Source organism: Eutrema salsugineum, unplaced genomic scaffold, assembly GCF_000478725.1.
Source record: "Eutrema salsugineum unplaced genomic scaffold, Eutsalg1_0 scaffold_6, whole genome shotgun sequence".
Lineage (NCBI taxonomy): Eukaryota > Viridiplantae > Streptophyta > Magnoliopsida > Brassicales > Brassicaceae > Eutrema > Eutrema salsugineum.
This window is the reverse complement of record NW_006256547.1, coordinates 14,148,504-14,173,715: the sequence shown is the minus strand read 5'-3', so window position 1 is coordinate 14,173,715 and position 25,212 is coordinate 14,148,504. Positions and strand designations below refer to the sequence as shown.

Sequence of the window (25,212 nt, the reverse complement as noted above, 5' to 3'; positions counted from 1 at the left end):
TTGAAGCCCTAAGTGTCCAGGACCACCCCAGAAGCTATAAATACCCCCTTTAGGTCATTCCTAAAGGGAGGTTCTTTTCGGTAGTTAGATTTTCGTGAGACACACAAACCCTAGAGAGAGAGAGAGGCCGCCGTCTTCGAAGAGGAGCCGCCGCAGGAGTGACCATCGCGTCTCCTTCTGCTTCTCCGTTCTTCGTTCTTCTTCCTTCTTTTCTTTAATTTCCTGCAACTTTCAATACTCTGTGATGATTGTTTACTATATGTTTGAGTAGTTACCCAGTTGGGTTTAAAGGGATTATTCAAAGGGAATTTCATGTTTCTTTGCTTATGAATCGATAGATTTAGGATTTATAATCTTCTAGATGTTCTTCGTTTGCCATTGATTATACTGCGTGATTCTTTGCTGGCCACTTAGAAGCCGATCTGATATGATATGTTTCGAAAGATTTCATTGATTGTCTGAACTAGGCTGAAACGAGCAATTCTTCTATAGGAGTGGAAACCTACCTGTAGTTGAGTTGTGAATGTTGATGAGTCTTATTCTGCTATTGCATCTTCTCCCTTCCAGAATCAGAGTGGAAACCTACTGATTAGGGTTGCGAGAGATAGTTGTTTAGTGCTGCGAAAGTAGGCTATTCATACTTCCGTGCCTCGAGTTCTAGAAAATACGTAGTAGATTACCTTTATCACTTGTTTAAAATCGACCTAGCATAGACCATGAACCCCTGCGAAAACCCCTTGAGCCCCAACGTTTTTCTTTCATTGCTTACAACCTTCAATTTAGTTTGCTTTTCATTTGCTTGTTCTTTGCTTTCAATCGCCTAGTTTAATCGCCATTTAGTTGCCTTCATTCGCTTTTGTTTAACCGATTTTTACTTGCGTTTATTTGCTTTTACTTTCAATTGCTTTTACTTGTTTAGCTTTCTAGTTTAGATTTAGTGACAACAAAAACCCAAAACCAAAACCAAAACCTTTTTAGTTCTAATCTGATTTAAGCGTTGCAGTGAATTCGTACTGAAACAACTAAGTCTCTGTGGATCGATACCCTAAGTACTACAGCGCACATCTGTGCACTTGCAAACATTTAGGGGTTATAAATTTAAAACCTGAAGCTTAGTAAAACCAAAACAACAAACCCCGCTTTTGCTCGCAATCAAGTTTTTGGCGCCGTTGCCGGGGACTTAAATTTGTTTCGTTGCGAATCCCAGCTAAAATCCATTAGAACACTTGTTTATTTTTACTTTTTCTTTTGAATTTTTCAGGTTTCTCTGCAATGAGAGACCGGGAACATGTTCCCGGAACTCTTGGTGATCCACCAAATCGTGTGGATGGTGATACAAGCGATGATGACCTGACTGATGACGAGTTTGAAGAACCGATTTATGATGACAATGAGCTAATCGGATCGGTCAAAAACAAAGATGATGATGAACTGATTGGAAGTTTCGATTCACTCGAAAAGTTCATGGGAGATCGAAGAGCTATTCAACCAGCCTTACCTGAGGATGGTAAAACCGAAATTAAGGTACCCCATATCCATTTAGTTCAACAAAATCAATACTCAGGTTATTCATTCGAAAACCCGATAGACATATCGAGACGTTCGAAGAATTATGTGCAACCATTACAGCAAATGGGGATTACCACAAGTGTAGTATTTTCCCATTCTCTCTTAGAGATAAGGCCAGCAAATGGCTAAAATCTTTGCCACCTGCTTCACTAAAAACATGGGCAGCGTGTAGAACTGCTTTCCTAAATTGTTTTTACACTAGAAATCGTTCAAATCTCTTAAGAAAGAAGATAAGAACTTTTAAACAAAAAGAAGATGAAGATCTTTTAGATACTTGGGAAAGATTTAGGGAATACCAAAGAGATTGTCCACACCATGGATATGCCGAGGAATACCTGCTAGGTATCTTCTATCGCGGTATAACTCCAGAGTTCCGACACTCTTTTGATATAGCAAGTAATGGAGATTTCACAACTAGATCTGTAGAAGATGCTCACGTTTTCATTAAAAATTTAGGAAACAGCATCCGAAATCAAGTAACCTTTGGTAATTCTGCAGTTCCTGAGAAGAAAGAAGAAATTTCGGAAGTTATAAAGTGTCTCCGTCACATAATGAGTCATCTTGGATTGCAACAACCAAATAGGGTACACAATACGTGTAACTTTGATGGCTGGGACAACCCAATGGATTCTTATAATCAAGGGATGGTGAACACTGCAGAAGTCTATCAAATTCAAGATTTTCCATTCGATTCTGATCACTGCGGGTCTATTCGTCCGGACCGCGGCCAAGCAAGGTTTCACCGCGGTCGTGGCTGTTCTGACCGCGGCCAAGACATGATTCACCGCGGTCGCGAGCCTTCTGACCGCGGGAAACCGTCTTCTGAGCTTGCCTGGACACCACCTCCCGAACAAATCTTGGGTATTCAATCTAATCCTGTTTCATACCCTAGTTTTCCCTCTTCTGAAGCTGAAAACCTAAACAAAAAGATTCTAGAGCTTGAAAAATCTAGGTCTAAAGAGATTAGAGATCTTAGATCTGAACTAAAAGAGATGCAGAAGGATTTCGATGAAAGATTATCCACCCTCCTTAGCATAATGACTAAAACTAATTCTAAAAACTTAGAAAATTCTGAAGAGGAGCCAAGCGAAAGCTCAAGTGAAGCAGATCCCTCTGATCATGTTAAAGCTATTACACTTAGGAGTGGATTAGCTTACAAAGAGCCTGAATTTCCTAAAGATCCCGAAGATGAGGAAAAGGGTAAGGAAAAGGAAAAAGAAAGAGAAAGAATCACGGTTGAAGATGTTGAGAAAGAAGTGGTAGGAGAGAAGGATGGAGAAGAAGTAAGAGAAGATTCATCCCGGGAAATCCTCGGAGAAGACCCGATTCCTCCTCCACCAACTCGTGTCTACAAACCTAAACCTCCATATCCTAGAGCCTTAAGAGCCCCTAAGTAGGAAAAGGAAAAAGCTAAGCTGAAAGAGTTGATTGATCAGTTAAATGTGAGATTACCTTTTGTAGAAGCTTGTGCTATGATTCCTGCTTTAAGAAAATACATGAAGGGTGTTCTAACAAATTCTTTAACTCTTGAAGAAGGCGTTATGATGATAACCCATGAATGTAGTTCTATCCTGCAAAGCCGAATCCCTGAAAAGAAAAACGATCTTGGAAGCTTTGTACTTTCATGCACCATCATTGATGTAGCTTTTGAGCGTGCTCTCTATGATTTAGGATCTAGCATAAACATGATGCCTCTTTCAGTAGCAAAACGTTTAGGACATCACACTTTCAAGCCCACTAAGATTTCTTTAGTACTAGTTGATCGTTCCATTAGACAACCTGTAGGTATCTTAGTAGATGTTCCCGTCGAAATCGAAAAATGTTCCATACCAACCGATTTCGTAGTTCTAGAACTAGAAAAAGAACCTAAGGATCCACTTATTCTTGGAAGACCATTCTTATCTACAGCCGGAGCCATAATCAATGTTCCTGAAGGAAAAATCGACCTTCATCTAGCCGGTTCAGTTATGCAGTTTGACATGAACAAAAGTTTCGATAAACCAACTTTGGATGGCAAAATTTGTTGGGTTGATGAGTTAGACGGAATTATTGAGGAAGTCTATGAAGATCTGCTTCTAGATGACCCTTTAAGTGTCACGCTTTCACCCGCAAAGGATGAATGCAATTTCCTTGAAGGAATTTCGAGTGGATGCGCACGTATGCTTGATAAGTCCAAAACTTATAGGAAACCTCTACACTATCTAGATCTTTAGGACCAAACAAACATTCCTACACCTCCTAAAGACACTGCTGCAGCAATTGATGATCCTTGGAGCGAGCTTAAAGCCCCTAAAGTCGAGCTTAACCCTCTTCCCGTCGGACTTAAGTATGCTTTCCTTGGACCAAATTCTACTTATCCTGTCAAAATAAACTCTGATTTGACGGAAGAAGAAACCACAATGCTGTTGACTGAGCTGAGAAAGCATAGAAAAGCCTTAGGATATTCGCTTGATGACATACCTGGAATCTCTCCAGATCTTTGTATGCACAAGATTAATCTAGAGGATAATGCTAAAAACTCAATCGAAAGTCAAAGGAGACTGAACCCCAATCTCATGGATGTTGTCAAGAAGGAGATTATGAAGCTTTTAGAAGCTGGAATAATCTTTCCTATCTCAGATAGCACTTGGGTTAGCCCAGTTCATGTTGTTCCAAAAAAGGAGGAGTCACTGTCATTAAAAATGATAAAGATGAAATGATCGCTACAAGAACAATAACTGGACATCGTATGTGTATCGATTACCGGAAACTGAATGCAGCAACTAGGAAAGATCATTTTCCACTTCCATTCATAGATCAAATGCTAGAAAGATTAGCTAATCACCCTTATTATTGCTTTCTTGATGGATACTCTGGATTCTTCCAAATTCCTATTTGCCCGGAGGATCAAGAAAAAACGACATTCACTTGTCCATATGGCACGTTTGCTTACCGACGTATGCCTTTTGGACTGTGTAATGCACCTGCTACCTTCCAGCGGTGCATGATGTCGATCTTCACAGATTTTATTGAGGATTTCATGGAAGTGTTCATGGACGATTTCTCTGTCTATGGATCTTCTTTTGAAAAATGTTTAGGCAACCTTGGTAAAGTTCTGCAAAGATGTGAAGATAAGCATTTAGTATTAAATTGGGAAAAATGTCACTTTATGGTACGAGACGGAATCATGCTTGGGCACAGAATTTCGGGAAAAGGAATTGAAGTTGACAAAGCTAAAATCGAAGTCATGACCAGCCTACAACCTCCCACAAACGTAAAAGGAATTCGTAGTTTCTTAGGACACGCAGGATTCTATAGGCGATTCATAAAAGATTTTTCTCAAATAGCTAGACCTCTTATGCGTTTGCTTTGCAAGGAAACGAACTTCGAGTTCGATGATGAGTGCTTAGCCGCGTTTCATAAGATCAAACAAGCCTTTGTTTCCGCTCCTGTCGTGCAAGCACCTGATTGGGAACTCCGATTCGAAATCATGTGCGATGCAAGTGACTATGCAGTCGGAGCAGTGCTTTGCCAACGAAAAGATAAAAAACTGCACTTAATCTACTACACAAGCAGAACTCTTGACAAAGCTCAATGCAATTATGCTACAACAAAGAAAGAACTTCTAGCTGTCGTATTTGCATTTGAGAAATTCCGTTCTTATCTCGTAGGATCTAAGGTCATAGTTCATACTGATCATGCTGCAATCAAGTATTTAATGTCTAAGAAAGACGCTAAACCTCGGTTGATAAGATGGATCCTCCTACCGCAAGAATTCCATATCGAGATTCGAGATCGGAAAGGAGCAGATAATGGAGTTGCAGACCATCTTTCACGAATTCGAGTTGAAGAAAGATTGCCTTTAAATGACAGTTTGCCTGAAGAAAACATCTATGCAATAGATACTACCCCCAATGCTAATACCGCACCACCACGTCCTCTAATGCGACGAGCAGATGCTTTCAACACCTCATGGTTTAGGCACATAGCAAACTACTTAGCAGCCGATGTAGAACCACCACAATTCTTTGGTTATAGGAAGAAAAAGTTTCTGAAAGACATAAGACATTATTTTTGGGATGAACCCTATCTCTATAAGAGATGTGCTGATGGGTTATTCCGAAGATGCATGGCTGAAGAAGAGATGGAAGGAATTTTATTCGGATGCCATAGCTCGTCTTACGCAGGACACTTTGCAACTTTCAAAACCGCTTCAAAGATCTTACAAGCCGGTTTCTGGTGGCCTACTTTGTTCAAAGATACTCAAGCTTATATATCGCGATGCGATAAATGCCAAAGGATGGGCAACATAAGTAAAAGGAATGAGATGCCTCAAAATTTTATTCTCGAAGTCGAAATTTTCGATGTCTGGGGAATAGATTTTATGGGACCATTTCCAACTTCTTTTGGAAACCAATACATCTTAGTAGCAGTAGACTACGTCTCTAAGTGGGTAGAAACAGTCGCTAGCCCCACCAATGATGCAAATGTCGTCATGAAGCTGTTTAAATCTGTTATATTCCGCGTTTTGGAGTTCCTAGAATTCTGATAAGCGACAGAGGATCGCATTTCATCAACAGAGTTTTCGAGAATCTTCTTAGAAAGAATGGAGTTACACATAAAGTTGCTTCTCCATACCATCCCCAAACCAGTGGTCAAGTAGAGATCTCAAACAGAGAAATCAAGTCGATTTTGTAGAAAACAACTGCAGTTCATCGCAAGGATTGGTTTACAAAGCTTGACGACGCATTATGGGCATATCGAACAGCATTCAAGACACCATTAGGAACAACACCATTCAACCTAGTTTATGGAAAAGCATGCCACCTTCCAGTAGAACTCGAGTATAAGGCGCAATGGGCTATCAAGGAAATGAATATGAATCTGAAAACAGCTGGAGAAAGAAGACTACTTCAACTTCATGAGTTAGAAGAAATCCGACACAATGCCTAAAACTCGAAGATCTACAAGGAGAAGACAAAAGCATATCATGATAAGAAGATTATTCATAGAACTTTTGCTCCTAACGATAAGGTACTTCTTTTCAATTCTCGTCTTGAGATTTTTCCAGGAAAATTACGTTCAAGATGGTCAGGACCCTTCACGATAAAGGAAGTCAAACCGTACGGAGCCATAGTCCTGTGGGACAGAACCGGAAACTCATTTACAGTGAATGGACAGCGTGTAAAGCCATATCTGGCTGAAGAAACCAAAGACGAAAGAGAAGTGATGTTTTTGATTGATCCATCATCGGCCAATGATGAGATCAAGGAGTGTCACGACCCCGGTTAAGTCTAATCGAGCAACAATGTCAAGCTAATGACTTGAAACAACAAGCGCTTAGTGGGAGGCAACCCACTTGGTATTTTATCTATTTCCCTTTGACCTTTATTTTCTATTTCCATTGCTTTGTTTCTGTTTCATTTAAATTCAGGTTTTCAATAAGGAAGAATAAATTAAAAAGACGAGCAGCACTCTCCAGCACGATAAGTTTACTTAAACATTTCAACTTTTCTATTTTCTTTACCATTCTTTCCAAGATTTATCACACTGAGGACAGTGTGAAATAAGTCTGGGGGAGGATGTTCATCCGTTACTAATGAAATTTGATTTGTTTTGAGTTTGTTTTGGACACATAAAATTTTTCAAGAAGTTTTTCATACAATTTTTAAAAATCGTTAAAAAAAAAACATAAAAAATGTCTTTCAAAAAGTTTTCAAACCAGGAACACAATAAACAATACTATGATTAATTAGACCAGTGTGCTTCTACGCTATTTCCTCGTTTTTTTCTCTTTTTGTGATTTAGGCCTAGACTAGGCGGTAGCTAAGTACTTGCATTATGAAATCCCACCAGAGGACTTCTATTCCAACGGTTAGATCTTCAGATACTCCCGATGCAAGAATGACAGAAAATGCAGTTCCGGAAGAGAGCAGGTGCCGGGACCGCAGCCAACACCCATTTTCCCGCGGGTAGAGCCACCGCGACCGGGGACTTTAGTCGTTCACCTTCCCGACGACTTAATTAAAGCCCAGATCAACTTCTTTCGTTATTTTTGAAGCCCTAAGTGTCCAGGACCACCCCAGAAGCTATAAATACCCCCTTTAGGTCATTCTTAAAGGGAGGTTCTTTTTGGTAGTTAGATTTTCGTGAGACACACAAACCCTAGAGAGAGAGAGAGGCCGCCGTCTTCGAAGAGGAGCCGCCGCAGGAGTGACCATCGCGCCTCCTTCTGCTTCTCCGTTCTTCGTTCTTCTTCCTTCTTTTCTTTAATTTCCTGCAACTTTCAATACTCTGTGATGATTGTTTACTATAGATTTAGGATTTATAATCTTCTAGATGTTCTTCGTTCGCCTTTGATTATACTGCATGATTCTTTGCTGGCCACTTAGAAGCCGATCTGATATGATATGTTGCGAAAGCTTTCATTGATTGTCTGAACTAGGGTGAAACGAGCAATTCTTCTATAGGAGTGGAAACCTACCTGTAGTTGAGTTGTGAATGTTGATGAGTCTTATTCTGCTATTGCATCTTCTCCCTCCCAGAATCAGATTAGAAACCTACTGATTAGGGTTGCGACAGATAGTTGTTTAGTGCTGTGAAAGTAGGCTATTCATACTTCCGTGCCTCGAGTTCTAGAAAATACGTAGTTGATTACCTTTATCACTTGTTTAAAATAGACCTAGCATAGACCATGAACCCCTGCGCAAACCCCTTGAGCCCCAACGTTTGTCTTTCATTGCTTACAACCTTCAATTTAGTTTGCTTTTCATTTGCTTGTTCTTTGCTTTCAATCGCCTAGTTTAATCGCCATTTAGTTGCCTTCATTCGCTTTTGTTTAACCGATTTTTACTTGCTTTTATTTGCTTTTACTTTCAATTGCTTTTACTTGTTTAGTTTTCTAGTTTAGATTTAGTGACAACAAAAACCCAAAACCAAAACCAAAACCTTTTTAGTTCTAATCTGATTTAAGCGTTGCAGTGAATTCGTACTGAAACAACTAAGTCTCTGTGGATCGATACCCTAAGTACTACAGCACACGTCTGTGCACTTGCAGACATTTAGGGGTTATAAATTTAAAACCTGAACCTTAGTAAAACGAAAACAACAAACCCCGCTTTTGCTCGCAATCACAAGTCATGGCCCTGCAACAAGGCTTTGTCTTGTGAAGATGAGTATGAAGAGCAATACTCTGAAGATGAAGAGTATGGGTTGTTTGTAGAAGATCCAAACGCAGGATATTCCTCAGAAGACGGCTTAGGAGAAATTCAATGGATCACCAACAACATCAGCAGAGAGAAGCTCATGGAGTTCAACAATGTGGTCAGGTCATTCCCTGCTCACCTAAGCTTTGCTGAAATCTGGAAGCTTGGTCGTTTGCAAGTCTTTTTCAGGTACTGCAAGGAGTCTAAAGAGGATATCCATAGATATTTTATGCGAGCTCGATACATGACAACACCAGAAGCAGCTGTCTATGCGATTCACCTCAAAAAGCCAGAAGACTGCAGCCACTACACCAACAAAATCAGCAAGGAAAAACTTGACGAATTCAATGATGTGGTTCGAAATTTGCCTGAAGGAATCACCTTTGCCAGAGCTTGCAAAGACTTCATGATAGGCCATTACTTCTGTGAGAGTAAGGAATCAATCCCTGAGATAGAAGACTTGTTCAATCATGCAAGAAGAGGTAAACCTGTTCGAACACTTCAAAAAATCGAATGTGTAGGTCAGTTTCTTATCTCTTGTTCTATTAGAGGAGAAATGGTTAAAAACGTGCTATGTGATTCTGGAGCTTGTCTTAACATGATGTCCAAGGCAATTGCTTTGAGACTTGGTATTAAACACCTGCGCAGGACTAGAGCAAAGATTAGTCTAGCTGATGATTCAAATGCAATACCTCAAGGAATAGCTCATGAAATTCCTTTGAGAATAGGAGATTGCATAGTGCATGTCGACTTCTACATTGTCGAGACGAGAGATGCAACATATCCAGTGATTCTCGAATGGTCTTTTCTAGCAACTTCCGGAGCTATAATGGACTGGCCAAACCGGAGGATTTCATTTGCTAATATCGACAAAGATGTCTTCACAGAAGCTGTCCCATACAACAGCAAAGCAGGAAAACGTTTTGCAACAGAAGAGTTTGAAGAATAGCTTTGGAGTGACGAAGAACCTGCCAGGCAAAGCAAGGAGATGTCAAAAAAGACTCGTCTCAGGACAAGGTCTTCCTCATTGGACTAAGCCACGTCCAACACCAGAAGTCGAGCTAAACAACTTAAAACAAAAGCGCTTAATGGGAGGCAACCCATTTAGGTATTGTTTTCTATTGATCTTTTTCTTTTTCTTAGTTTCAGGTGTTTCTTATAAATAAAAAAGCCAAAAAAAATCAAAAAGAAGTATGGTCCTTGACTGCTCGGCCCAGCAGGAACCAAGAAGAAGCAGGAAGAGGCCGTGAAATAAGCCCCCGCAGTCGCAGACGTTATGACCACGGGAAACGCCTTTTTGACCGCGGTCGCGTGTTTCTGACCGCGGCCAAGCACCTGTTTACCGCGGTCGCGTGACTCTTGACCGCGGCAAATGGTCGTTGAGATCAAACCCGACCCCAAACCACCCACTTCACCTCATTCCACCTCACCAATCCCCACTCCACCTCATTCAACACCCTCCACCACCTTCATCACCACCTATCACCTTCCCAAACCTCTTCGAATGAATCTGGTTCATCTCGACCAGCATCCCGGATCCAGGTAAGTTCTCTTTGGCCTTAACAATTCGATTATCTATGCATTTTTCTCATCCAATCTCGACTTGTTTCACACTGAGGACAGTGTGATTTAAGTCTGGGGGAGGATTTCATCCCTTTCTAACCACTTTTCTTTCATGAGTCTTGCATTATCTAAATTTTTTGCATTTTCCTTAAAGTTTTTCAAAATCGGTTTTCAAAACAAAACACGTTTTAAAGGGAATGGTGAACATGAATCAATGATAGTTGACTGTGTGCTTTTAGACTGTTCCTAGTGACATGCTCATTCATGATTTAGGAGTAGACTACGCGGTAGCTAAGCACATTTGAAACAAAGTACCCCAGAGGAATTTGAATGATTTCGATTTAGATGAAGGAATACACTAGCTCTGTTTTATTTGGACTTAATCTGGACTTAATTTTCTCATTGAAGCTTTAGACCAGGGAAACGAATCATACACTCAGGACTCCTTTATCCTTTTACCACTCTCTGTTGATCCTAAATGGCTAGCTCATCTTTAGCTAGTTCCCCACCTTAACCAATCCTCTTTCAAACCACATGCACTCTTGTTTTCTATTGTCTTATATGCAGATAAGTGCAAAAACGTTGGAGAGAAAGAGGAACGACGCAGTTTTCAGTCACCAAGGACAAAGACCTGCGATTTGCCGAAAAGTTCCCGGAAGGATTCAACACAAGAAGAAGCTCAGTTTGCCTTAGAAAAAACTCAAATTTTGGTACAATCTCGTCCTCTAGGCTCTCTCTCTTTAAAAGGCATTTCCTTCTCAAAAAAAAAAAAAAAAAAAAATCCGAAAAAAAGAAAAGAAAGAAAATAAAAACCTTAGAGGGTCTAGAGAGGTCGAATTTTAAGTCCCAAGGCAACTCGAGTCTGATTTTATGGAGTTTTGGAGATCATTTTCTGATTCCCGGAAAGAATCTAAGTCTGGTGGAATACCTGTTTACAACAAAGGAGGAAAGATTATGCAACAACATTTGGCAAGAAGAAGTGACTGAAAATTGCGGTCATCCGCAGATCCTTATCTCTCTTGCAGTTTTCGTATTATCTTGCATCCTCCAGATTCATCAGGTAACCCGAAACACTTTAACTCCACCACTTAAACAGCCTTTTAAAGCCAAACGCCGTCTATCCTGGATGATGTCTTTAATGAGAACTCACTATTGAACTTAATGAATGTAGAGAGCTAGTTGACTGGAATCAAGATTTAGATTGTTTAAGTTTTGCATGACGGAAAAAGTGGACTAGTATCTCTTGTGCATTGGTGATAATTTTCTAGACTAAGTTGTGGATTGATATACTATCTTTGGTCCTAGTTTAGGAGTTCATATCTCTGAGATTTGTGCATTTCCTATTTTTGTTTTCACTTAACCAGTTTAGGTTTCTGCTTTGTTTGAGGACAAACAAAGGTTTAAGTCTGGGGGAGTTGATAACACCGTATTTTGGCCACTTTTATGGATCGTTTTGATACTTTTTCTATGTTTTTAATTGCTATTAAGTACTTTTATTTCGTTTTTCTAGTATTTGTAGTTCCAAGACTCTTCTCAGGTAACTTAGGGAAAAGCTTAACAAAATGGATAGAAAACCAGATTTCAGCCCAGAGTCAAACCGTCAGAACTTCACCCCTAATTGAAGGCCTTCTCACCGTCTGATCCATCTCAAATTTGGAGATCTTAAAGATGGAAGTATCAGCTTTCCAGCACACTTTACAGCTTGGCAATCCAACGGTTCAATCAAAAGATACGCGAAGAGCAAGATGTCCTGTAAACCAGCCGGCAAGCATTTCCACCCGCGGCCAACAGACCATTTCCCGCGGTCAGAAGCACCGCGACCGCGGCCAGCCACCCATTCCCCGCGGTTGCACTCATCCCGACCACAGCCAACTACCTCCGAGCCCGAAGGCCCATTTCTGAAGCCCAAAATGATTTCCTCATTTGGAGAAAGCCTAAGTGACGCCCAGAGATGTCTTGAGCACTATAATTACATGTTTTAGGAACCCTAATTCGTATGCCCTCATATGATCTTATTGTTTTAGAATACTTTTTAAGTTTTAGGTTTTAGAGAGAGAGAGATTTGTCTCTTGAACCCTTGTTCTTTCTTTTTCAATTTCGGTTTCTATTCTACTTCTTAATACTATGTTTTTGATTTCGTTCATTATGTCTGAGTAGTTTTATTGTTGGGACTAAGGGATTTTCGATGGGGATTTATATGTTCGATGAGGATTCCATGAACTTTTTCTTCTGAATTCGTTTTTACTGCATGAGAGTAGCGTCATGAACTACAATCTGATCCAGATGCTTGGTGACACGAAAGTGTTCATCCGGTGTCAGATCTAGTTTGGGAGAGCAAAACAAACATAGGAGTGGAAACCTACCTATGGGCGATTTGTGAATGCTGACGAGTCTTAAACATAATGCATCTCTTCTTTTCCAGGGCCAGAGTGGAAACCTACTGGTCAGGGTTGAGAGAGATAGTTGTCTATGATCACGACAGTGGCGTATTCATACGTCTGTGACTCCAGTTCGAAAAGTTTAAGCTAAGATCTTATCAATTTTACTCTCTAGCAATGTTTTGAATCGTTCGTACACCTGAGAAAACTTCCCTGAACCCCAGCACTTTCTTCCTTATAGATTCACACCGTTTTTATTTCAAGCTTTAGTTCAATATGCTCATTCCTTTTTAATCGATTTTCATTTAAGCAATTAGATTAGTCGTTTTTTCTCGTTTTTACCCGTTTTCGTTAAGTTTACTTATTAGGTCATTTTAATTTCCGTATCTTCTCTTTAAGATTCGTTTTTACCACCAAAACCCCCACAAAACTTTCCTGGTTCTAGACTTCCTTACTTTATATTTCTTTCAAAGGCTTTTGCAGGAAAGATCTTCCTTCCCTGTGGATTCGATCCCTAAGTACTAAAATCGATCAGCTGTGCACTTGCGGCTATTGATTTCTTTTAGGGTAAAACTTGACAACCCTCACGACAGCACACATCAAGAACCGCTTACAAAACGCCCATAGGAACCTCACCGTTTAACTTGCTGTATGGGAAGAGTTGTCACCTACCAGTTGAATTGGAATACATGGCTTTGTGGACAGTCAAGCTTATGAACTTTTACATCAAGACCGCTAAAGAGAAGAGGGTTCTACCGCTTCATGAACTTGAGGAGATTCGGTTCGACGCTTTTGAGAGCTCTAAAATCTACAAAGAAAAGACAAAGGCGCTTCATGACAAGAAGATACACAAGAGAGAGTTCAAAGAAGGGGACCAAGTGCTGTTATTCAATTCTAGACTCAAGTTTTTTCCTGTAAAACTGAAGTCTAGATGGTCCGGACCGTTTAAAGTTCTTGAAGTGAGGCCATATGGAGCCGTTGTTTTAGAGGGAAAAGATGGTCATGGGTTTTTGTGAACGGTCAAAGGGTGAAACACTACCTGGTATCAGAGATCAAAGAGGGAGCTACCTTCCTCTTTTTGAACCCCAAGCAGCCTGAAAAAGTATGAAAAGTCAAACTTAGAGACGTTAAACAAAGTGCTCTTGGGAGACACCCCAAGCTTATCTTTGTATATAGTTCTTTTTTATCTTTATTTTAATGTTTATATGGAACTTTTTGAAGGTTTTGTTAAGTGATTTCAGGTCTAAGCAATGTTCTAGGTGTGTATCTTGAAGGAACAGGTGCAAGAAGATCTGTAAAAGCCACGGCCTTGTGTTTTAAGACAGGAGATTTTTAGGCTTCGGTATCGACCCTCGGTGTAATCATGCGATGGTCACCTTTTACCGTGTGAAATACTCAAACCCTAGTCTTAAAAACACCGGGGCCGTGTGAGATGAAGAAGAAATGAGCAAAAAGACTAAGTGTGGGGGAAGGCCCCCGGTGTAGACACCTCGGTATGAACACACCAAGGCTCAAAGTCCAAAAGAAAATGCCAAAAACCTCAACCTGAGGCCGCGATTTGTTTACACTGAGGCCGAGCCGTTTATTCCCCAAGCACCAAGTGTTCTACCTAGAAACAAGCACCCTCGGTGTGATGCCCTCGTGGTGGAGCATGCTGAGGTGCCTGGTAACGAGTATATGCAAAAATAAAACACTTGGGAGCACTTAAGTCAAAGAAGAAGGTTTAGCGGTAAATGGAAAAGGCTTGAGGGATAAGAAAATTTCTGTGTCAGAATGCGCTATAAGCCCTCGGTCTGGTGCCCTCGGGGTGGAACACACCGAGGCCGCTTGTGTCTAACCCAGAAAAATGAGTCAAGGTTGTACGGCACTCGCCTTATCCACACCGCGACATTTTGAAGGCTTTGCGTGCCAAAATGAGTTTAAACACTCGGTCAATGCGTCTATAGGCACGGTCAATGGCTTAAGTCTGAGGGGAAGGGGGGACCAGTCCCACAACAGTCCAAACGCCAGCTGGAAAAGAGACTCTAGCCCATACATGCCTCCGTACCGAGCCAAAAGCAGAGTTTGCTCTTCTTCTTCTTTTCTCTTCATTTACACGAGAATATCTCTCTCATTTCTTACTCATTTCACGCGATTTCAAGTGCTCTGAGCTCATTAGAGTGTTGTCTATCCTGCATACGCATCTCACTGAGCTTGAATCTTATTTCGAACTGAAAGAACTCATCTTTTTCCATTATCGTTTACGAGATATTGTGATTGTTATATGGAACCGACTCTTTTAGGTTGCTAGATATTTTGGGAACAGTTTTAGAAATTCCATCAGGATAGACAACACAAGAAAAACCGGTTCTTGCATTAAAAATCGCCTATTCTTGAGTTTTTAAAATTCTTGTGAAATTGAGCTTTAAAACTGGTTTTAATGGTGAAATGGTTTCTCGGCTGAGTTGCTTGCTTTCCTCTGTGTTTAGCAATTGTTAAGACTCGTTCTTGATCAATCTTAGCCAGAGAATTCATTGAGACATTAGTTTCTGAGTAGACTCTGTTCTTACTTTTTCTCTTGAACTTGTGTTTGGCGATATACTTGGTGCTTATTCTCTTTTTGAGGATTCTCTTGCAGATGACTGAGAAAACAGCGGCCCTGGCTCAGAAGAAAGAAGTCCAGAAGAAAGTAAACAAAGGCAAGGCTGCGGCCTCAACTAAACCTGAAGGAACAAGCAAGAAGATCTCCAAAAGCACCAAGAGAGCCGAGCAAGGAACGATGAGCTTGCGCTTGTATTGGTGCCTGAGCCGAAGAGAAAGGGAAAACAGATAGCTTTGGCAGCTGATGAGGAGAAAGCTGAGGCCACGGTTGAAAGAGAAGCCGCACCAGAACCTGCTGCTGAGTGTGCTCAAGAGGCAAAGAAGGAGCCAAAAGCCGAGTTTGAACAAGATCACTGACCCACTACTAGAGAGTACTTGGACCAGTTTAAAAAGGCACAAGTGGCTCAAGGTTGATTCCCTGATATTCTCGATGATGTTAAGCTCATTTTCCAAAATATGGGTTTAACATCATTCTTTGAGATGAGAGACGTTGCCTATGAAGGGATCACCCAACAGTTCTCGGCTTCTTTGGACGTGTTCATCTACCCCAAGAGAGACCCCAAGCGATTACATGGGAGAGGCTTTGGACACATTGAGTTCGAAATGGATGGAGTCAGTTCTAAAGTGAGCTTCAAAGAGATTGATGAGATCTTTGGCTTTGTGAGGAATGAAAGCTCTATGAAGAAGTTTGTGTACCCCAAAGAAGAGATTGCTGCTCTGCCCCCATAGAGCTGAAAGTTATGGGCAACAGAAGATGTACCTGTCTCGCTTCCATTCTAGACCGATCTGATGTGCTTCAAAGATTGCTTAGGACAATGCCCTTCCTTTCCAATTCAGTTTCCGAGGCCTTCATCAAGATTCAAGAACTTAGAGTCTTCTTTCCATAACGTTAGAGATCAACCGATTTGGTGATCCGAGCTGGGAGATAAAATAATTGGAGAGAACACAAGTTTAGAAGCCTTTTCTGGATTATTCCGGTGCACTGCAAGGACGCCGTCCGGGAGACCTTCCTCTACCCAGATACGATTGAGTTCTTCACAAAATTTGGAGCTGAAAGATACTGGAAGCGGAAGACAGGCATGTCAATTCGGGTTTCAAGGAATGCATTTATGCTAAGTGTTTTTGGACACCTCGACATGGGCACCTCAGTATGGCTATACCGAGGCTGTTTTTTGCGAGAGTTTTGGTCAAGACCTCGACCATTTACCTCACCCTAATCCATGCCGAGGCATCCCTTGTAAAGAAATGATCCCTGAAACGACTAAGTGTCAAAGGCTGAGCATTTACAAGTTTAAGCGAATTTGACTAAGTGTCAAGACTGACCTCGATTTGGATACGTCAATACAGTAGGCCTAGGTGTTTTTTACGAAACAAAAGTGTAAAAACCTCGACCATTCACCTCGCCCTAAACCAGCCGAGTGATAACACCGGATTTTGACCATTTTTATGGATCATTTTAATATCTTTTACAGGTGTTTTTACTCCATTTTCAAAGGTTTTCAAAGGATTTCTATGTTTCCGGATTTTAAAAGACTTTTCAGGTAATTTGGGATAAAGAGGCACAAAATGCAACAAAAAGACTCTTTTGGATAAATGCAGACCGTCAGAACTCTAATGGAGAGACGAAGACCTTCTCACCGTCTGATCACCCTCAAAATTGGACAACTTAGAGAAGAATCAACCAGCTTTCAATTGCACTTGGTTTGGAGACATTCCAACGGTTAGAGCTCAAGATATTCCATTAGCCCCGGAGCCACGCGGAGTCGGCCATCAACTCACGCGACCGCAGAAAACAAGCTATTTGCCGCGGTCAGAAGCTTCCCGACCGCGGCCAACAAGCCAATTGCCACGGTCACAACACTCCCGACTGCGGCATTCAAGCTCCGACTTAAAGCCCACTTATCTGAAGCCCAAAGTCATTCCCAGCCTAAATTCCGGAACCCTAGAGACCATGGAGTATTGGAGACTATAAATACACGTCATTTAGGTCGTTTTTAGAGAGAGCTTTTCATACTTTACAGAAACCCTTTTTCTTTAGCTGTTTTTATGAGAGTTTTGTAGAAGATTGTTCAAGTCCGAGTTCTTCAATAGAGAAGCTTTCTTTATCTCTTTTCTTTACTGTTTTTCATTACTTTTAATAAAACCAATGATGATGTCGAACTCAGCCATGTCTGAGTAGATCCGGAGTTGGGCTTAGGGTTCCCGAAAGGGGCTCTCATAATCGATTAAGACATCTAGGTTTATAGATCTGGGATTTCGACATGTTCTCTGTTTATTCTTGTTCTTATTGCATGTATGCTTGATTGATCACCTAGTATCTGATCTAGATAGTTAGTGTTGCGAAAGTTTTCATTAAGTATCAGCCCTAGAATGAAACAGGCGATTTTTCCGTAGGAGTGGAAACCTACCTGCGGCGAGATCGTGAGTATTGACGAGTCTTGTGCAGCTCTTGCGTTCTCTCCCTTCCAGGGCCAGAGTGGAAACCTACTGGTCAGGGTTGCGAGAAACAGTTGGTTATGATCACGACAGTGACGTAGTCATCCCGCCGTACTCTAGCTCTAGAACCCATATATTGTTATCCGTCAATCCCAATCTATCTACCTTAGTGTTAAAACCGATTATGATCCCTTAGAGTTCCCAAAAGCTCAGCGTTTTTAGCCATAGTTTACAATTTCCATCGATTTTTACTTGTTTTCTTAGACCTGCATTTCATTTTCCTTAGTTCGTTATTTACTTGCTTTATTTACTTTTCATGCGATATTTTACTTGCCTTATTTTTGTTTAGTTAGATATTTTACTTATTCATTTGCATTTCATTCGATTTTTTTACCTGCTTTTTAGGATAGATTTATTTGCTTTCTTTTGTTTTAGTTTAATTCGCAAGAAAAAACAACCAACCTTTAAAACCAATTTAGTCTAGACATAAAGTTAAAAACCAAAGAAGAATACCAGGCACACAAATCTCTGTGGATTCGATCCCTAAATACTACAACTGATTAGCTGTGCACTTGCGGCTTTCATTTGTTTTGTTAAGGGTAAAACTTGTTCCCTCACGTAGTTGACACGAGCACGCATCACCGAAGCATTCCTTTTGAAGACACAAGCTTGGAAACGACTAAGTGTCATAATCAGCCTCGGACAAAACGCCTCGGTACGGTAAGCCGAGGTGAACATATCCGAATGAAAGGGCAACAACCTCGACCTAAGACCTCGTCATGAGACATATCGAGGCCTCTTGTCACACATTCTATTTCACAACCAACTTGCTCCAACGGTCAGATTCAAGGAAAGATCAAAGCCAAAGATTTATGCAAGTTCTTGATGTGTTATTCACTTCTCAGCCCAGATTATATGGGACCTCGCCATACACCTCGGCATAGAACCTTCCAAGCCGAGGTATTCACCCAGCAACCCAAGAAGACCGGGTCGGTACCCGGTTATTTCTTGGTCGACCCGGTTCAATGACCCCTTCTATAAATAGTTTTTGGGACCAAAAACCCTACTTATCCTTTTATCTATTTTGAGAACTTGCCTCTTTTGTGAAAAACTTGGTTCCTAAGAGATATCTCGTTTTTAATCTTAAAAGTCTTGTTCTTATCATTTCTTTTCATCAAATCAAGCTTCTAATCATAATTAACATTACCTCTTGCAAAGGAAATGGTGTGTTCATCATGATTAGTGACTAGTCTTCTCATAAGGTCTTAGATAGGTAGATTAGGGTGCAAAGATGTTAGATTAGGGAGTTTAGGAGTTAGATCATGCACCTTCCATTCTCTAATTATCTGTTTTTAAAGCTAGATCCCTGATAATCACTTGGGTCTAGATCATAGGCATTTCATGCACCAAAAGTGTTTGATGAAATGCTTGAACCAAGATAATTAGAGGTTTTTTGCTTTGTTCATCATGGAAATGATTGTTTAATGCATAAATGACATTTTAGAACTGAATCATAATGCTCATTGATTCATATTTCACAAATTGGAATTTGGTTTGAAAGAGGTAAATACCTTAATGAGAGGATTAATCTAATGTTGAGTTCTAAGTTAAATGGTTTTGTGTGATTGTTGTTCATTAGCTCCCTAGTTTGGCATTGATGCACCCTAATCCAATATCCTGTCTAAGGCCTTTGTTTCATCATCTTTCATCCTTCATTATCTTGTTATTTGTTTGTCTTTGTTTGCTTTGTTTATCTATTTAGTCTTGTCTTATTCTAGTTTAGTTTGCTTGTTAACATATTTGAAACCAAAAACTGTCTATTTTGATTGAATTAAATCTGAACTTATATGCACTAGTGCCTAATCTCACCCATTATGGATTGATACCCTTTATACTACTTTGATAAGGAGATTGATAACCCAAAGAGTCCCAAAACTCCTATTTATCAATTGGCGCCTTTGCCATTTGGGTGATTGTTTAGCATTAGTTACTGAGTTCATTTTGAGACCAAGTTTTTATTTTATTTTTTACTGCTCAAACCTACAAGTGCTGAAGTTTCAGGTTTATGTCACATAGACCAAGGACTAGCAGCAGAAGTATTGAGCCAGCTGAACCATTCATTGACAATATCCACTTACTGGATAGAAGATCAAGAAGACCAAGAGAAGAAGGCCAAGCAAAGGGTATGGAACAGCATGTAGAACAAGCTGAGCACCAGGCTCAAGTGAATCAAGCTCAGGCTGATAGGAATGAACAGCTGGCGTTTGTTAACCAGAATATGGCATAAAGGAACGAACGCCAAGCTCAAGTGAATCAGCAGCAAGCGGGTAGGAATGAGCAGCAGGCTCACAACAATCTGCAGCCACAACCACAACCTCCAAGGCGACGAGAGCCTCCACCAGTCTTTGTTGGAGAAAATGACCGAGCCAATGCACACCAATACAGGGCTGGAATCCAAGCACCTCCATTCCAAAACAACAACTTTGAGGTGAAGTCATCATTGCTTAACATGGTTCAGAATTCAAATTTCCATGGACTACCTATGGAGGATCCACTTGAGCACTTGGATCAGTTTGACCGAGTGTGTGATCTGACTAAGATCAATGGAGTTTCAGAAGATAACTTCCAGCTAAGGTTGTTCCCTTTCAGCTTGGGAGACAAAGCTCATCAGTGGGAGAAGAACTTACCAAGGGGATCAATTCAAACTTGGGAACAATGCAAGTTGGCCTTCTTATCTAAGTTTTTCTCCACCTCAAGGACAGCCAAGTTGAGGAACCAGATCTCAAACTTTACCCAGTACAACAATGAAAGCTTTGGGGAAGCATGAAAGAGTTTTAGAAGCTATACAAACCAATGTCCCCATCGTCGTTTTTATGAGGCTTCACTCTTGAGTACCTTGTATAGAGGAGCTCTCCCAAAGATAAGGAATCAGTTGGATGCAGCTTCAAATGGAAATTTTTTGGGTAAAGAGATAAATGCTGTTATGGAACTTGTGGATAACTTATCCATGAGTAATGATACTTATGGGGAGGATTTTGATAGAGCAAACAGAATGAGGGCTCAAGTAAAGAGCAGAGAATGGAGAAAGACATTAGGGAGCTGCAGAGTAAACTTGAAAATGTTTTAGTGGCAACTCAGAAGCTACTACACTTTGTGGGTGAATTTGATGATCAGTCTCCAAGTTTTGAAAATGTCAATGAAGAAGGTCTTACACAAGAGGAGATGAACTACATTGGGAATCAGAACAGGTTTCAAAGGTACAATAACTTCAACACCAACCAGAACCTGTCCTATAGAAGCACTAATGTAGCAAACCCTCAAGACCAAGTCTACCCTCCTCAACAAGGTCAACAGAGCTTTGTTCCCAAAAATCAATTTCAAAGGAACTATCAGTCCAAGCAGCAATTTGTACAACAGCCACAAGGGTATAGTCAGCAGCAGCCGCAGATTCAGGGTAACGGCTTCACCAGCCAGCCGCAGCAACACATGTATCCACCAGGGTTTGGACAACAGCAGCTGAGTCAGCCACAGTCAGTTCAGCAACATCAGATGGGTTCTGATTTGTGTTGAGTGTTCCAGCAGCTTCTAAAAGGTCAACAAAGGGTTGAAAGTAATTTCTCTGATTTGAGTTCAAAATATGAGGCTATGCAACAAAAGATCAAGGAGTTAAGGAAAAATCAAGCCTTTTCCTCAACACAACAAGGCACTTTACCTGGTAAACCTGAGCCTAACCCAAAAGAGTATTACAATGCCATAACTCTTAGAAGTGGAAAGGAGTTACCAGAGAGAGAACCTAGACAAGTGCTCATTGAGGATAATGAGAAAGTTGGTGGGGAGACAGCTTAAAGGAGTGAGCAAGAAGATCAAGTTGCAAATAGTGATAAGAGCAAAGAGGTAGAAACAGATGTGATGCCTGAGAAACCATATGTTCTACCACCACCATACCAGCCTAGACTTCCATTTCCAGGGAGGTTTAAGAAGCAAATATTGGAGAAAGCTAGAGCTGTGTTTGATAAGCAGCTAAGAGAGACCAACTTTACAGTTCCAATTATAGAAGCATTCTTTATGATCCCACAACTTGGAAAGCTTTTGAATGATGCTATCTTGAACAGATCAAAGGAGCTTCAAGGTATGGTTAATCTAAGCCATGAATGTCGTGCTATAATTCAAAGGAGTACAATCCCAAGGAAGATTTCTCATCCAGGGAGCTTCACTCTACCTTGCACCATTGGTCATTTAAAGTTTTCTGGTTGTCTTTGTGATCTTGGAGCTTCAGCAAGTCTAATGTCGTTCTCAGTTGCACAAAGGTTGGGTTACAGAGTGTTCAATCCAGCCAAGATATCATTGATACTAGCTGATAGATCAGTGAGGCTTCCCATAGGTTTACTTGAAGATCTACCTGTTAAGGTAGGAGGCTTTGAAGTCCCCACTGACTTCATTGTCTTAGAAATGGATGAGGAACCAGTTGATCCACTTATCTTGGGTAGACCTTTCCTTGCAACAGCAGGAGCAATCATTGATGTAAGAGGTGGAACGATTGAGTTGCACCTTGGATCAAAAACTCTTTAAGTTTTATGTAAAGAAAATGATGAAGAAGCCAACTATAGAAGGACAGATCTTCTTTATTGAAACTATGGAGGAGCTTGCTGATGAGCTTCTTGAAGAGTTGAATACTGAAGATCCTCTTCAATTTGCCTTGACCAAAGAACATGGTGAACATGGGTTCTTAGCTGAGGAAAATGAGGCTTACAAGATGGTTTTGGATCAGTACAAGGAAGTGTGTTAAGAAACTGAGTTTTCGGAGCTGGAAACAAGCATCCTTGAGGGTCAGTGTATCAGTGGTTCAAGCAAGTCATGGACCAGTTCATCAGTGTATGGCCGTGGGTATGGAGGGTGAGTAGGAGACCAAGCCAGCTGATGAAATTAACACCAAATAAGCTCCAGCTGAGCAAGACAGCTTCATGGCCGATTGGGATGAGACCAAAAACCCTCCCTGTTGAGCTCACACTACAAGAAAAACACGGTTTTTCAACGGCCAAAACCGTCGTAAGTTCGTTGTAACAGCCCTATTACGACGAACTAGTGACGGTTTTGAAATCGTCGTAAAACCGGTCTTCGGTTGGAGGCTTCCGCCGCCTGATCCCCGGGTCTTCGGCTGGAGGCTTCCGACGTAACATCGACGTAAAAAGATCGTCGTAAACGCGTCGTAAGGCTTACGACGACTTTACATCGATTCGCCTCGATTTTGTATTCAGCGTAATCGTCGTAAAGTTGTCGTTAAGAACCAACGTAGGTTCGTCGTATAATATACGACGAAAGATTCGTCGTAATTCGATCGTAAATGTTTTTTTCTACTCGTCGTAAAACCGTCGTAAAACTCGGACGTCTATTCGTCATATTAAACGTCGTATAATATATATATTACGACGATTATACGACATTTTTTATAAATGAAATTAAAAATATATATATTTTATCCGAATTAAAATTTAAATAAAAAAAGAAATAATTTAAATTTAAAATTTTAATTAAAATTTAAAATAAAAAATTATAATAATTACAAAAAAACCTAAAGATCTAAACCTAAACTAATGTCGTCGATCCTCTCATCGTCCTGCTCCGGATCTCCATCCTGCTCCACATGTTCCTTGCCGGGTCTTCGGTTGGAGGCTTCCGCCGCCTGATCCCCGGGTCTTCGGCTGGAGGCTTCCGACGCCTGATCTCCGGCTCTAGGAGGATCAACCCCGAGAGATCGGAACATCTCCTCGTCCGTTTGCACCGGTGGTTGCCTCCTAGAAGATGAAGAAGATGACCCGACAACTCCAGCTGCCCGCAACACGTCCAACTGCGCCATGAGCAACGGGTTGTCGGCCCCCATAATCTCGAAGAGACCATACAACTAGTCGATCTTCGTCTCATACTGAGTCCGCATCTGATGGATCTTCTGGCGGATAAGCGGATCCTCTGCCCGGACATGACCAGTCGCCATAGCGACTGGGGTATCACGGATGGATCTCATCCCTAAAACCCGGCCCTTCTTCTTAGGGGCAACCTGAAAATATGTAGAAAACTTATGTAAAAAAGTACAATATAAAATTAAAATTAAACTGAATAGGAAAAAGAATACACTTACCTCTTCGAAGATCTGGTCCATCTCCGCCACCGTCAGCGTCGGGGTGGATTGGACCGAGCTACCTCCAGGAGACGTCGGAGGCGCCTGCTGAGTGAACTGCATCTACCGCTCCTCGATCCGCGCACAGGTGGCGTTGTAGATCTCCTCCGCCCGAGGATCCGTGAATTCGCCGTTCTTCTTCTTATGGGTCTCGGCGAAAACCTTCGTCATCGGAGGAAGTTCTCCCCCGTTTTCTTCGACCTACAAAATCAAAGTGAAATTATTAATAAGACAAATAAGAGTTATTTAAAAACAAAAACTCGTTAATAAAATTTACCATCATAAGTCGTCTCCTGGCGAAAGGAATCTGACCGGAAGTGTGCGGGACATTTTTTCGATTTCTCGCATCATCAGTAGCGTTCCTGAAAAATATAGTAATTAGAATTGAATTAATTAAACCTATATTCTATTATAATTTAAACATATCAAAAATATCTGGATGTGGAACACTTGGCGGCAATAGTGTGGTTGTGCAGGGTCAACCAATGTTGCACCAAACCATCCTAGACGGTATCGGCTATTGGCGCCAGCTTGGCCTTGTTGCCGTCGACCTCCCACTTCCGCTTCCAGTCGGAAACGGTGTTGTTGAGGCGGAACTTGACCTTCTCTTTGAAGGCCTCCTCCACACGTCCGTGTGCGAAAGTTTTCCAATGCCAGTTTTGCTAGAAAAAAAAAACAAAGAGTTAGTAATTATTGTAAAAAATAAAAAAATAATAATATAAATCGTAATTTTAAATAACTTACAGCGAAACACTTGAACCAAGTGTTAATAGTTGCCTGATCCAGCTTCTTCCAGCTGGTATGGGGTTGTACGAAAAACCCCTTGATGATGTCGGGGCTGTATCGGGGCTGCGGCTGGTGCTGGGGCTGCTGGTTCGGCTGGTGGTGGTGGAGGCGGTGCAGGCTGTGGTACAACGACCGGTTGTGAAACCGTTCGTTGTGTTCCCGAGGACTCCGGGATGGCGGACCCTGTAGTTGAGGCGGACGGAGCGGTACCGTCCGGATCTACCATCTCCCGGTAGTGGAACATCTTTGTCTGGGGAGCCATCTGAATAATCTACAAAATTAAATGAAATATAATTACTAATTATGTAATTTATTTCTAAATTCCGGGCCTATCTAAATTCCGAATCTAACTAATTTCCCTAATTATATCTATCTAAAGAATAAAATTTAAACGAAATGTAAATTATAATAAAAATTTTTTTAAAAAAACTTACAAATTAAGGCTGGAGAGGAGGGAGAGGAGGGAGAGGAGGGAGAGGAGGGAGAGGAGGGAGAGGAGGGAGAGCTAGAGAGAGAGAGAGAAGTGAGGGATGAGAGACGAAGG

At 41.1% G+C, this 25,212-nt stretch overlaps 2 non-coding genes across 2 annotated transcripts; both read right to left on the bottom strand.

Annotated features, from left to right (window-relative positions):
- Positions 1-1,783: 1,783 nt before the first annotated feature.
- Positions 1,784-1,891, bottom strand: LOC112083733. The gene has a single exon (XR_002897865.1). It is a non-coding gene; the product is annotated as a small nucleolar RNA R71 (small nucleolar RNA).
- An 18,583-nt stretch (positions 1,892-20,474) lies between these two features.
- On the bottom strand, positions 20,475-20,581 carry LOC112083655. The gene has a single exon (XR_002897791.1). It is a non-coding gene; the product is annotated as a small nucleolar RNA R71 (small nucleolar RNA).
- Between the last annotated feature and the right edge of the window lie 4,631 nt (positions 20,582-25,212).